Source organism: Larus michahellis, chromosome 2 (assembly GCF_964199755.1).
Source record: "Larus michahellis chromosome 2, bLarMic1.1, whole genome shotgun sequence".
NCBI classification, from domain to species: Eukaryota; Metazoa; Chordata; class Aves; order Charadriiformes; family Laridae; genus Larus; species Larus michahellis.
Window position 1 is genome coordinate 21,888,077 of NC_133897.1, and position 13,141 is coordinate 21,901,217.

Below are 13,141 nucleotides of genomic sequence, written 5' to 3' on the forward strand. Positions count from 1 at the left end.
TCAGGCAAGGTGACCTGAGACATCAAGATACACATATAACAACGCGATCGGTGTTCACAGATTTAGATAACAGCTCCTTAGAAGAGCTTTCATGACAATTAGAGAATACAACACAGCTGCTTCTACCTCCTCACTAGCTGCAGAAATTTTAAGTTGCATGCATATTTCTTATCAAATTAGGTGATAACCTGTTTGCAATATCCTTTCTCGTCTGCAATATGTAACAAAGAAATTTTAAAGCAACTTGTAACACTTTAATACAATGATTCCCCTGGCAATCCCCGTCTCACAAGTGTGTTATCAGTGTTTATACAGTAACTTAGAGTTTCCTAGACAACAGGTAGAATTACAAATGGAAAGCATTATTAAAACAGCAAGCAAATAACTAAACCATGATGCCCGACTTTGAAAGAGATTCTCCCCAGTTAGGTTTTTTTGTTTGGTTGTTTTTGTTTTTTTTTTCTTTCCTGCATTTATTTCCTGCGGTATTTTGTTATAAGACAGGATGATGTTATTTGGCATTCATGTTTGTAATGTGCCTGACTGTACAGCAAATAACTTTCTCACTGTCTTTTAATAAGTCTAGGAAAGCAAATAAGGTGACTGCTATGGTTAGCTGTATTTATGGTGTATGTTCTCAATGAAGTGAAAGATGCCAAGACATGACAAGTATTAACCTACTTCAACCGAGGTAAACAGGGATCCACTTTGGAAGAATGGAAGAGTAGAATCGTTCTTATAGTAGAAGAGGATGTTACAAGAAGATCTAAACAGCGTTAACAGCTCCCTTGGGTTTAGAAACTTCTCTGCATAATCATTCTGAGCAGAGTCTGCAATGTCTTTGACAAAAGAGTTTGAGAAAATGTTGATTCTCTTTAGCTGGGTTTGCACTGATCTGATCTGCCTTCCACCATTTGCAATGTTACTAAAAACAACACCCCAACCCTAGCAGGTGTCATTTATCACTCACTCTATAGCAAATGACTTTTCCAAAAACCTGCTGCAATGAAGAGAATAGATGCCCAAACCAGAAATGTATTCCAGAAAGTACAGAGGCCTCCTTCCCAATGCAGGGGAATAAAGGCCACTGTGAAGAGTTTTTTCTTCTTGCCAAATGTGAATGAGTGAGTGAATGAGTGCTATGTTGGGAGCTAAGTGTTGCCTCCCCATCTTTGTGGTGTTCTGTATCCATGAATGCTTGAGAGAACACAGAGGACCTTGCTAAGTAGAAAGAAATGATGTGACACTCCAGCTATGAATAGAACATATTTTTTGGAAGTCTCAGTCTCTCTTACTTTTCTCTAAAGTTTGAAGAACTTAATTAGCAACTTCTGTGCCTATCTTGAAGGAGAACCAGACTAATTTTCAGATGTACTGAATACGCACAAACACATTACGTTTCAGTCATACTGCTCTGGATAAAATCTAATAAGTTTGGCAATTTTCTGTACATCTGAAAATCAAGCCCAACGTTTAAATATCACACCAAGCCACTCCATAAATTCAACAGTAGAGGCAATTACTGCAGTTACATATCCATGCTAATTCAAACCCAACTGTACTTAGACTAGGAAGGATTAATGATCTTCCATCTTATATTTTATCTTGTATCTAAATGGTGTCAAACATAAGTCTCCAAAGATTAAGTGAATAAAAGCTTATCCCAGGTGCGCTCATTTACAGTTCTTAAGTCTTTTCTGACAAACTACTGAAATACGGTGGCAAGCAATGGTCTTGGGGTTGATTTTTCCTGAGGAACTAACAAACCATCAAAAGTTGAATGCAACAAACAAGGACTTGGAATGGCTTTTTCAAATATCTGAGACACTCTTCAGGTGACCCTACTTTAAAGAAAAATACGCTAAACCCTGGACACTGTTTACTTAACATTTTCTATTGATGTAAAGTTGAGTTCAAACAATATTATCAGAAAGCAGCTTTATCAGGAACTAGATAGGCTCCAAGCAAACCTGTTTGTGAACTTCCTTTGAGGCATGTGGCAATGAGATGTCAGCCGTAGCAGATACTATCATTGCTGTGTCGTTGAGTTAGAATTCTGGGAACTGTCATTTCAGTGCACCACCCACTCTACTGACTGCATTCATTTGTAGCATGGTGATAATTCCCCGTTGCCGTTAAAACATTGGAGCAGATTTGATTAGCTACGGCATTTATGCCATCTGTCAGCAGGGCCATTTTATAACAACTTCATTTTCAAGTGATGACCAAAATCAGCTCCTAGCAAAGCAATAACAAAGATGTTCTAGGAAATGAGAATAGGGACATTCATGAAATGTAAGGAATTCCAGGATTTGTGTGGAACTCGGGAGTACTGGTTCAGGGAGCAAAGGGAGAATTAAAGTCTCTGCATGTATAACAATGATGATTTGGTATAACTAATGCAGATGAGTCTGGGTAACAAGAAAGATGTCAGAATCCTTTCAGTGAACTGTACGGAGATGGAGATCTCATCGGATCTACCGGATGCCATTTACCACTATTTGGCAGAGAATATTTACATGACAAGAAGTGTCCATTCAGTGCATGAATTGAAATGTTTTGCTTCTTCTCTTTTAAGATAATTCAATGAGAAATAATAATAATAATAATAAATCAGCTACCCTGTATACAGAAAATTCATCAAGGTTTAAGCTGTAAAAGCTAAAAACATAATGGAAAATTATGAGGAAGGAAAAGGACAAAGTCTGGATGGAAAAATCTTTTCACAAGCTTGAGCTGGTATAAACCAATCAAGAGCATTAAAATGTACAACACGTGTCCTATAAACCAACTATTCCTTAGCTTGTTTGGGTTTTTTTTTGTTGTTGTTTTTTTTTTTCTTTTGCCAGGATATCTGTAACAGCATATGAAGAATGGATTTCTGGGAACTGAAGGACATTCCAGAAATCTGAAATGATACCATGTAATTACTCAGCTCAGTTAAAATGTTTATCAACTCCTCTAAATAAAAGGTTGAACTGGAAAATTAAACAGAAAATTGACCAGACAGAACTCTTTTCTACCTTTAACCACTAAGGAAGGCCTATTACATTAGGAAAAAATTCAGACATTTGCTAAGTTGTTTGAATTACTAAAAAAAAAATTAGAACATTTTAAAGTGGAATTTCTTTCCAAGCTGAGGGAGATAGGAAGTATATCTAAAAATATATTAAAAAAAAATAAAAATACTGTAAGCCTTGAACTTTGTGTCTGTCCAACTGAAAAAAACACTACTCATAGAGCAATTTTTGGAAGAAATAAAGCACTATCTTTGTGCTCAGTCTGGCTTTGCCTCCCTTCACCACAGAACAGGCTCCATTTTGGTTCCTCCAGCCTTTGAATATCACTTTCTTGTCACACTGCCATGTCTGGGAAAAGACTGTATTTTCCTCCTTTTGTTATTTTCCACTTTCCCGTGTCACAAATGCAGAACTCTATCATAGATCGAAGTGCTTATGAAGTACGTGTGAAGTGTCACTGTGAGTAACTGCGATATGAATTTGTAAGCTATTTGAATGGTATTTGTGCTCAGCATCTAGCTCAATACACCCAGTCGTACATCTGAATTCAAGTATAAATGTGTTTTCTGTATATATCCTTTACTTAAATATATTGCTTAATTAAACTGTACTGCAGAATAGGATGGCAATTTGAATTGTTAGAAGAGGATTTGCTCATAATGTAAGAATAGCTGATTTTGAACATACAGGACTACAAACAGCCTGTACTATTTGAATATTTATGAAAAATTCAAATGTAAGTACTAAGGCATAGTTAATACTTGATGCATCATATCTGCGTCTGCAGCACTGAATTCCATCACTGTCTTAACATTTTTTGCCTCTCAAAATTTCCGCCATTCAGGTGATGACAAGGAGGATCAGAGAGTGGGACAAATTTCAACAGGAAATCTTCCACCTGATGATGATGGTTTGGAAAAATATAGCTACATGTTCTGTAAAGTACTCCTGCAATATCATGTAAACAGAGAATTGAAAAGATGTTAAAAAAAAAGCGCTGTTATTTTACTATAAAAGAGATTGAACATGAGTAAGACTCGGTATTTGTAGCTCTGACACGACATGTGAATAGGCAGTAGGAAATAAGGACTCCCATGGGGAATTCTAGCAGTGGCAGAGCCTAAGAATAAAAGTGGGCTAAATGAAGTAAGTTTTATTTCCAATTCAACTAGAAAGAAAGGAAAAAACCCTAGTTAAAGTGAGACTTGGCAGAGTTCTCATTAAAGAAGAATGGGAGGATATTTTCTATAATCTTAATGTCAGTTACAACAACAAAGGAAACATCTTGAAAAGCAGATAAAGAATAAAAAAGAAGCTTGTGCTGAAGGCTCTGCTTTGAATAACTAGAAAGAAAAAGAAAGTGTAAGAGGAGGGCCCTAGAGTCAAATCTATGAGATTAAGGTATCAGAATTTCCAACAGAATCAGCAGAAAATAACAACAACCAAACACATTCTCTGGGAAGGTGCCACCCTGAAATTACTCTCTGATACTAGATTACATTCTCCACTGCCTTTTACTTTGTGCATTTATACCTGCACAAAGTGGGTAAAAAGAGCTAATAGCAAGAGAAGTTAGCAGAGAATTCTGATCTGTTGGCATTGATACCTGTTTTGCACACAATAAATTACTCAAGGTTCGAGGCACAGATCTCTGAAGCGCTACTGAGTGTACTTCACACTCTTGTTGATGATCCCAACTAGCACAACTAACCCGCCTTTCTCACCTTTACATGATTGTCTAAACTGTTTCCTATCTTTAAATATTCAAAACGATCACTTCAGTTTTAGGGTGGGTGCTCCCACGATCTTAAACTTTTTTTTCACAATATTACATGTTACATTTCCTTCCGGTTAAATAAATAAAAGTGAATGGCCAGTTGTATTTTGAAAACTGCTTTATAATGCTTTGCACCGACTGTTATAAACAGGCTTCTATGTTTCAGCAAATTACCCTTGGATGTCCATTACACCGACAATTTCAGAAATACAGTTAGCCTGACACACCCATTGCTTTGTTTCTTGTTTTTAAAATGAAAATACGAAGGTCACCTTTGGAAAAAACATTTCCTTTTCCACTTTAGAGATGAGGAAACAGAGCATAGGAGACATGAAATGATTCAGATGACATAACACAGAATTCCATAACGGAACCTACAGATAAACCCAGATTTTCTGAAAACCAGACAAGTATACACTAATTCATAGCTCCTATGCTTCCCGTAGTACTCCCAGACATACGAATTGTAGAACTGGGAACGATGTTGAAAAGCATCAAGTCTCGAGTGGCATGCACCAAGGCACAGATCTCATTTACACATCGGCTAAGCTCCCTTTTTTATTCATATACTTCTACGGGGATTTTGCCCCTTTATAAAAAAACACTGATAACATTAACAAGTAGTAGTGTCCTTGGGACAGGATGAAAGTGGCCCGGTGCCAAGTGATAGTATGAAATAGGGCTGTTCGTATTTCTGTTATCCCCATGCAATTGCGCCCCATGCATGAAGCCCCAGCAATCGTGCAATACATAACACGGCTGTTTCAGTACTAGCGGGCATCAGCATCTGAGCTGCTAGAAAGAGAAGTGCAGAGATGTTTTGGTGAGGCCAGGTTACTGCTCCGGTTATATCTCATTCACAAATCTAAAAAGACGAAGAAGTCAAAGGAAGCAGGAGCTATGACAGGAGAAGGAGGCATAATGCGCTAACCTGACTACATAAGCTAATGTTTATATGCTAATAAAGGCCTGCCAACAAATCAAGAGAGCATTCTGCACAAAGAACATAAGACAGTTTTGAAACTGCATATTCCTACTACTGCATTTGTGGAAAGTATGGATGAATTAGGGTTAAGAAAAACACCTGCTCTAAAGGCTCAGTGAATTCTTCAGCTAGCGAGCAAAAGAAAGGAAGGATATGAATCATCCTGTAACTGATTAGGTTCAAAGGATCTTAAAGTTCAGAAAGTTATTTGTTTCCCAAATTAGTATTCTACTTGCATTTCGTTTTTTCTTTAACAGTGAGTCAAACTCTGAAGTTAACATTCAGCAAAACAGTTCACCAAAGAATTACAGAACAGTTGGGGCTCATCGGCTTCTTCATTAATTGTACATACTAATATTCGTTGTGATATCCAATGGGAAGCAAGTGGTTTCATTAATGCTATATGATAATGCAAATATTGTAAGAGTTAATAGACCTGAACAGAGGGGGAACTCAAGATGTAATGGTGCACAAAAAAGCCTTGATATTTAGGAAAAATACTGAGAAAACTTTGTTTATTTCCCTGAAACTGTGAATACGTCCTATAGAGAAATGTTAGAGTCTCCATTGTTTAGGGGACTGGAAAGACTGATAAAAAAAATATATCCTATAGAGAATCAGTAGAGTATGTTGAGAAATTGAACAGTTTGCCTTAGCAGGTCTTAATCTCAGATTATCCAAATTCTATGAAGACATACGTGGATTTCAGATTCGTCTAAATAAAAATTTCTGGCAACGTTACATAGGAGTCTGTGTATAGCAATATGTAAAATTTAAAATATTATTCTAACAAAAAGAGACTTCATTTATGGCCCTTCCTTGAAGGAAGGCTAGGAGACAAATATGATTGCAGTGATGCTCAAGTTATATTGAGGGGTACAACCATAAGAGGTTAGCACTTCTGGAAGGCAGTTAAGACTGTTGTGATCATTCTGGCTGTTTCCATACTAGTAAAATAAACATGCCCAGAAATGTTCCTTGGCACTGAAGACCACTGGCACAGAATGGCCTGTGCCTGAACAAGCAAACTCTCTCAACCTTGAAAACAAGGAGGCTGCACATAAACTGCCAACTGGGAATAATCCCTGGAACAGCCAACTCCTGCACCATGCCTGGGAAGTGTTCTGGACAGTGCTCCTGGGCATGGACTGAAATCACATCAGGGAACATCATAACTATTTAATGGCACAGACAATCGTTTTCCAATGCCCAGGAAACTTCCCAGGCTCTGTTTAATTCACAAGTAATTCTATGTAAAAAAATATTTGGTATGGGAAGAGGAACTACAGCTGTACAAGTGAAAGTTTTATACGACCACTGAACTGACCATTAAACAAATCTAACTGGGACTGCCATTCTGCATTATATTTCAGTGAAACAAAAAAAAGTAAAGAAAAAGAAAATTTGATATAGTGCAAAGATTTTCCATTAAAAAAAAAAATCTTGATTTATTCCATAAAAAATACTTGATTTATTTAATTCCTTGTTTTATTTATCTCCCTTGTAATGAGAGCAGAGGAAATGAAGAGTGACCGTCACAAAATTGGTGGAAGACAGCTTTCTCCATAGTAATGCAGTGGGTTAGATGCTTATATGAAGGGAAAAAAACTAATGCTCCCGCACAAGTACATTAGCATTCATTCTAGGGTTGGTCAAATTTTTGTATTTTCTTATAGAGAACTGCTGTTGTAGGGCCTAACTGCTCTCTCTAGAAACTAAGCATCTACTTATGTTTTCTTTTTTTCCTTTTCCCCCTTAGCTTCCATGTTAGAACTTTGAAGCATTTTTCGCTCTGAAGTCAAAACTCCTTATATCCTGCCGTACTTGACTTCAGGAGTAGTGACCATGAACTATTAAAAAAATCACTGTTTTCATGAGGGGAAGAAACTAGTCAACTTACTTCTAACTCTTCTAGTAGCACAGGAATAGTAGTTAGCATAAAATAATATAAAGAAAACTATATATGATAGTCAACAGAGAGAGAAGTGGATAAAAGTATCAGTAGTTTACCAAATAAAGATAACTCTTCCAGACAAATTAGTACTAGTTAGGTTAAGGAAGACTTAGCAAATTTCAGAGGTGTGAAAAAGAGATGAGTTGGGACTTTACACACACAAGAAGTGGAAGAAACAGCCTGAGGGCTGAGAAGGCAACATAAGAAGGCTAAAAATTATGCTGTAGAAAAGATATGTTGATATCTGATTATTTTAGGTTAAGATACATTATAGTGAGACAACCAAAGAGGACTTTGAAACCCTGACTGCACTCCTTTGTCTTCGAACACGTGCTCATACAGAGGAGGTTCCTATCTGCAGTTGTCAAAATCTTCTTGAAGCTGTCTCTGAATTCAGGTAAAGCAGGTAAAATTTCTGCCTTACCTGGTAACTTCCCTCTCAGTGTTTTTGAAGTAATCTTTACCCTTGTGTTTAAGTAACTATCTTGCTTTTTTTATTTGTTCTTATTTCTGTTCTGTGTTCACTCCATCATCATCTACCTGTATTTCACATTACTGTACCACGCAAATTAACTTCCTAACTGTTTTGCATTATACTTTACTTACCCAGTGTAATGCATGAGCATGTTGTTAAGTAGAAATATTTTCATTTGTTATCAGGAAAGCCTGTTTTCTTTGAGCTGTGCTCCTTGCACTCTTCTGATTATACAATTAAAGCCTAATAGTGGCATTACACCACCATTTGAGACATTTCTTTGGGAATCAGCTGGGCTATAATGCCTGGTATAGTAACACAGTCCTGAGAAAACCCATCACATGGCTTAGAATGATGACCAGAAGTCTGAGTCAAGTTTCTTAAAATGTCTAGGATACGTATAAATTGCATTCTGAAGCATCTGTCTGTGGAACCCTTTCACAGGCAAGTGTCACCTTTCACCAGTGAAACAGGAACACGTTTGAATCCAAACTTTCAGGTAGTAGCTATCAATGTAAGAAAGGAACAGATAAAAATGAAACCAAACAGAGAAGAATTTGGGGCTGCTGTGTGACTGACCATGGTGCAGTTCTGCCAGCTAATGACTATTTAACTCCAGAGTGAATGTCTGTTTAATAGTGCAGGGCAATACCCACTATTATCGCTATAGCACTCAGGGTGAACAAACAATGAAGAATTAAGTCTGATCTCAAATCTGTTGTGATTTGAAAGATTTATGGCTGGCACAGAAATTGTGGTGGTAGATATAAACGGTTCATCTAAAAATGCATGGGGTTTTGTCTTATTGTTCTAAAACAATAAATGAAGAATAAAAACTTGGTAGCACGTAAAAGAATTGCAAAAGAAGTTTCTGCATAAAAGAGCTGTGCTACCTACCTATTTATCTAGCATTTTATCACTATGGTATCTTAGGTGCATCTGTGAAATTAAGCATGTAAATTAAACACAGATTTTGTGATCTTCTTTCCAAATTAATCAGCAAAAGTAAATATTCTCAAAGGTATAAATAACAGATGGATGTCTACTTTCCCTCCTCTCAACGTGATTTAAGTGCTTAACTGTCCTCTGTATCTTCGATAACTACTTCCTGTGTTTATAATAAAATACCTTAGGAACGTGCTATATTTGACAGACCTACATGAGTCGCACTTTGCATTAAGGTCTTAAAACAGTCCAGACAGTGGTCCTTTTGGTAATGACTGTGATATCTATGTCTTGGACAAGCTGTGTTGCAAAACTGGATACCACAGAAACCTAAAGAGTAGATAATGAACAGAGTTTCTAAGCTCCAGAAGACACGGCAACATCTCTGGCAAGGGAACCAATAGCTAGTGAAACCAATCTCAAATTTTGAAAGGCAAATGATATGGTAAGAAACACAAGTATACAATATGAGTAGTGGGAGTGATGTGGCTTAAATAAATCACTGTGTTTATATCTAGATTAAGAAATTTCAAAATGCTCCCAGTCTTCAGTTTCAGGATTTCATGGAAAATATTTAAACAGAAAGATTAGGATTTCAGGGTAGTGACAATTGTAGCAATCTTCTGCCCATTTTCTAGAATTAATTTTAAGTTTTGTAATCCGGCCTTGCATTTCTTAAAAATTTGCATCAGTTATGAGCATAACTGTTGTCCTCGTGTTGATCTGATTTACTCAGGAAAACAAAGCAGGCATACATATGTAAAAGTGTGTGACTAATGCTGCAGCTGTAAGAAAACTTTCTAGTTTGTGTATGAAAGCAGTATTCAAATTCAGTTGTGTAGATATCAAATCTATAAATGATAGGTAGGGATAGTTTTATTCTCTAGCTTGGGGCTGCTGAGAACATCAGTGAGCAGAAAGCAGGACACTGCAGAAGAACATGTGGAGATAGGAAACTCGAGGAATGAAGCTCATAAGACGAAGTTCTACTTATGCAGGAAAAAGCTCAGGTGTTTGCTCTGAAAAAGTATTCCACATAGCTCTCAGGCAGTACGTGTCCATACCAGCTATGAACCAGGCAAGGGGTTATTCTACTCTAGAGAGTCCTACACCATATCTAATGAATTGACTGGTCTTGCTCTGACATGTTCTAGGCCTCTGAGAGCTACTGCATCTTCATTAGAGTTCTCTTTGGAGACTGAACTTTTAAGGTTTATTTGTATTAATCATAGGAATTGTTCCAGACAATCTGTGCTCAAGGGGAATTACAAAAATTCCACAATAATTCTGTGGAATCCAACTACTGACAGATTCCACAAACTTATCCAAAAATGTAGAAAGGCCATCTATCTGTTATTTATCCATGCATCAATCCCAGCAAAAAGTTAATTTATCTGGCTGCAGGCTAACTTTCAATAAAAACATGTTAAGAGTTCAAGATCATCTAGATTCCATAACAGTACTTTAAAATGTACCGTTATGTACATTTTACTGATATGTACATCTTTACTGTTATGTGTTTTTAAATGTACCTTCAGGCTCACTGAAGCTTACACTGTCTTCTAAACAGAACTGCAATCCCACTTGAGAAGATCTATTACTATGATCTTGTGAGGCTTCTTTCAGCAAACAATACCATCACTGGGCTCACTCTGGTTAGAGAAAATGCTTTGTTCATTAAGCACTTTGGTGCCACTTTCTTTTCTTGCTTTACTCCCATCAGGCTTGCCGTGCATACAAAATTCTCAATTATTGAATGCTAATTTCCTAACAGTTTCTTGCAGTTCATGCGTTCAAATTAGCTTGTCAAATTAAGAGCGAGCAGCTTGGAAAGGATTTGAAGAAGTTGGGTGTGGAGCAATTTTCTGCTCAATAAAGTATAGATCTAGTTATCGTACCATTCTTATCAGTAATGTATCAGGGCTGACAAATTTACACATTCATTCTTGATACATTTGTTGCACTTGATTAAAAAGACCAATTACTGTCTCAACACAACTTTTAAAACAGAAGAAAAATATGTTGTGTTTTAATCAGAGCAAACTCTGACAAAGGGCCCGTATTTCTACTTCTCAGATTTCCAATATGATTGCTCTATAATTGTCAAAGAAATAGTATGTAAGTTAGAAAAATAGTACTGACTTTACTTTTCATTTATCACAGGCATTTATACATTTAATTTATTTAATTTGATCTAATTCAATAATCTGCTTGTTAAGACCCAGGTGTTAGGACTCTGCAATGTTTTCATATAAAGCTACTCCAGCACAAAGAACTGATGTAGTGGAATACAAATTTTAGAGACAGGCAGAATCTGGGTACATTTCTTTCGCTTTGCCTGAAGCAGCAGTATGATCACCAAATTCATGAAGTTATATACATTGATAGAACGGAATATATTTTGCAGAATACACTATATTTTAAACCTCTAGCCCTTCTAAAGCATTTAAAATGAGATTTTCCTTGTCATTTGTATATGAATCTATTAGACTGATTGGATTATATATGCTCCCTCTGGTGGTTTACTTAATCCATACAAATGCCTCAATTTTTTTTTTATTTTATTTTGTAATTCAATGGCTGAGATACTGTGGCCAATTTTGTAATAACAGCACACTGCTGTCAGTTAAATAGGGTTGTGACAAAACCAGCCTGAATATAAATCAGCAAGTCTTCCTCCCATCTTTTAATTTGGAATTGAAATATTTAATATCCCTAAATCAAACAAACAAGGAAAATTAAACCCTTAAATATTTAAAACCAGGAAGTATTTAAAAGTGAGCATCTGAACCAACATAGTGGCCTTTTATGATGGATTGACTACATCAGTGGACAAGGGAAGAGCTATGGATGATGTCTATCTGGACTTCTGTAACGCCTATCATACTGTCCTCCCACAACATCCTTCTCTCTAAGTTGTAGAGATATGGATTTGATGGGTGGACTGTTCGGTGGATGAGGAATTGATTGGACGGCCACATTCAAAGGGTAGTGGTAAATAGCTCAATGTCCAGATGGAGATCAGTGACAAGTGGTGTCCCTCAGGGGTCTGTACTGGGACCAGTACTTTTCAATATCTTCATCAATGACATTGGCAGTAGGATAGGGTGCACCCTCAACAAGTATGCACACGACACCATGCTGAGTGGTGCAGATGACATGCCTAAGGGACAAGGTGCCATCCAGAGGGATCTGGACAAGCTTGAAAAGTGGGCCCATACGAACTTCATAAGGTTCAACAAGGCCAACTGCAAGGTCCTGCAACCCCCAGTATCAATACAGGTTGTGGGATGAAGGGATTGAGAGCAGCCCTGCAGACAAGGGCTTGAGGGTACTAGTGGACGAAAAGGTGGACATGAGCCGGCAATGTGCACTTGCAGCCCAGAAAAGCCAACTGCATCCTGAGCTGCATCAAAAGAAGCATGGCCAGCAGGTCGAGGGAGGTGATTCTGCCCCTCTACTCTTGTGAGACTGCACCTGGGGTACTGCGTCCAACTCTGGAATCCCCAACATAAGGAGGACATGGACCTGTTGGAGCGGGTTCAGAGGAGGGTCATAAAAATGATCAGAGGGCTGGAGAACATCTCCTATGAAGACAGGCTGAGAGAGTTGGGGTTGTTCAGCCCAGAGAAGAGAAGGCTCTGGGGAGACCTTATTGTGGCCTTTCAGTACTTAAAGGGGGCTTATAAGAAAGATGGGGACAGACTTTTTATCAGGGCCTGTAGTGATAGAGCAAGGGGTAATGGTTTTAAACTAAAAGAGGGAAGATTTAGATTAGATATTACGAAGAAATTCTTTACTCTGAGGGTGGCAAGACACAGAAACAGGTTGCCCAGAGAGGTGGTGGATGCACCATCCCTGGAAACATTCAAGGTCAGTTTGGACAGGGCTCTGAGCAACCTGATCTGCTCATTGCATGGGGGTTGGACTAGATGACCTTTAAAGGTCCCTTACAACCCAAAGTATTCTATGATTCTGTGAATAA

At 37.6% G+C, this 13,141-nt stretch overlaps 1 protein-coding gene across 2 annotated transcripts in view; it reads right to left on the reverse strand.

The window, feature by feature from the left end:
* Positions 1–13,141, reverse strand: part of PLXDC2 (plexin domain containing 2) — a 281,133-nt gene that overhangs the window by 36,508 nt on the left and 231,484 nt on the right. The gene's annotated exons all lie outside the window — the stretch shown is intronic.